This window comes from Nicotiana tomentosiformis, chromosome 7 (assembly GCF_000390325.3).
Source record: "Nicotiana tomentosiformis chromosome 7, ASM39032v3, whole genome shotgun sequence".
Classification (NCBI taxonomy): Eukaryota; Viridiplantae; Streptophyta; class Magnoliopsida; order Solanales; family Solanaceae; genus Nicotiana; species Nicotiana tomentosiformis.
Genome location: NC_090818.1, coordinates 77291040 through 77293512, shown reverse-complemented (window position 1 = coordinate 77293512; position 2473 = coordinate 77291040). Strand labels below are relative to the sequence as shown.

General features: G+C 40.2%; 1 non-coding gene across 1 annotated transcript; it reads left to right on the top strand.

Moving 5' to 3' along the window:
• The first annotated feature begins 457 nt into the window (after positions 1-457).
• On the top strand, positions 458-564 carry LOC117280444 (small nucleolar RNA R71). Its single transcript, XR_004510978.1, has one exon. It is a non-coding gene; the product is annotated as a small nucleolar RNA R71 (small nucleolar RNA).
• The last annotated feature ends 1909 nt before the right edge of the window (positions 565-2473 follow it).

Genomic DNA, 2473 nt, shown 5'->3' with positions numbered 1-2473 from the left:
GTTATTCCTCTAGTTAGGATTGTAAGTGTTCCCATAGTGGTTTGTCTGACCCCTATTTTCATTACCCACAAAACAGACAAACTCTGGATTAGCTGGGCATTAGTCGCTCATGTGACCCTCTCCACACACTTCACAAAATATTTGAACCTGTTGCACTGGCTGAGTTTGTTGCTTGTTAATACCCAAGGTCATCTTATTGACTTGGTTGTCCAATTTGGCAACCTACGATGATCATGTAGAAACATCGTCTAACTCGAGGACCCCCGTAGATTTTTGCACTGTGTGCCTGCCCATCTCTCATTGCCAATCAGGATTGCTTTTGGATAATTTGTTCAATAAGGCAAAAATTTTATCAAAGCTTTTCAACAACACTTGACCTCCCACTGTAGCGCCCACCATAATATTTGTCTCTAGATGGAGTCCTTCTATGAAGGTGTGAGCTAACACTTCATTTATCTGGTTGTGATGAGGACAATCTCTAAGCAGCCCCTTGAATCCCTCCCAAGCTGAATATAGAGACTCTCCCGATTTATGTTTGAAGGCGACTATCTTACTTCTGATCTTTGTAGTTTTTCCTGAAGGAAATAACCGTGCCAAAACTTTCCTTGCCAGATCATTCCATGATGTAATAGAATTAGCTGGTTCCGCCTTCAACCACCGCTTTGCTTCGCTTAACAGGGAAAATGGAACAGTGTGAGCCTCACATAGTCTGGAGTGACTCTGTTAGTTAACTAATCTCCAAGAAGTTCAGGATGTGTTGTTGTGGATCCTCGTGTGGAAGACATATAAACTGCCCATTCGCATGTAGTAACTGGATCATGCTCTGTTTTAGCTCAAATTCCCCAGTGATTCTGGGCTTCACAATGCTGGAGGTGACATTAGCAATGCTGGGCATCGCCACCTCCTGAACAACCATATGTTACTCTTCTGCCATGTTCACAGGTAATTGAACAAGTGCCTGAAGATTATCTGTGTCCTTTGCTTCCCTCAACCTCCTATGAAATGTTCTCTCAGGTTCAGGGTCAAATCCTTGAAGTCTATCCTGGCTTCTGACCCTTCGCATTCAATCAAAGTTCCTCAGAGCAGAGCAACCAATAAGAATCGAGTGTCAAACCCACAGAGACTTTTGTTAACTACCCACTAGTTTCACCAAAATTATTATTTAGCCGAGTCAATCTAGTTCAAAAGTCTGATTATACTAAGCAATAATTCTAACAAGTAACTAATTAATCAAGCAGCAAAATAGTTATTGTGTATTCAGTAGAGACGGATTTTCCAGGGTTGTGATGGATTCACCAATACTATTGTATTCTAATTAACACATAGTTTTTGAATAATAGAATGATTGTTCTTATAGTATTCCCCCGAATTACTACTCGCCTATTCAAAATAGATTAATGCATATATTCCTATGAAATTAATCTTTTAAGAATGCATTAAGATTAGGATATTTAATTAAGCATGGTAACTAGGTATATTCCTATCTTAACCACAAATCCGCCTCCACTTAGAGTTAAGATCATGCCCTCTTCAACTCTTCTCTAATCTTGATGTAGCTTTCCCAAGCATAGCATATATAGTAAATAGAACCTAACCGTTGGCCAGACAATTGAGCAATTAATCACAGAATTGAAGAAACAACCATATATTAGCAAATTATAATCAAGGTTAAGTCAACGTCAAACAACAACATTCATGGCTAAATCACAACCCCAGAACTATGGGTTTTAGCCACTCATGATAAAATCAAAACAAATTTCACAAGTGTTGAATAATTGAGAATACTAAGAAAAGATGAAGAAAACTGAGATATCCTTGCTCTCGGATGTCTCTCGTGTGTATTCTCCCCTCAAAGTGGCGTCTTCCCCCACAAAATAGGCTTAGTCTTGCTTTTATACGAGTTGGGTGGTCTTGGGCTGAAATAACCTTATCCCGGACGAACTAGGAGAACTTTTCTATCACCAGCACCCAGGGTAGCGTGGGTGCTAGCCCTGTCGCTTGGATTTTTTAGCATTCTACCTTCTGCGCCACAGGTATTACCCAGCGCTAGCCCGGGCGCTACTCTGTGGCGTTTTTCCCATTTCACTGCTTTTTGCCTCCCATCTCGCACCTTTGTCCCATATGTCTTCGGATGATTCCTACACATAAATATACCATAAATTAACACAAATCATTACATTTCATATCCGAAATCTATGAAACATGAGTAAAATGCGAGGCGATATACACATAAATATACATACTTTAAGCTAAATATCAATGGTACTGGTGCCCCTCCGCCTGATCCGGTAGCACGTGTCCTCACCATCTGTGAGAGAATAGAGGAGTCAAGTTTAATTTTCGGAAATAACATATCCGTACGACAAGAATACAAGAAAGTGAAGTTTCCTAACAGTTCGAAGATAAGTACAAACGTCTCCATACCGATCCGCAAGCCTTTACTAAACTTGCACATGACTCGTAATACCTATGA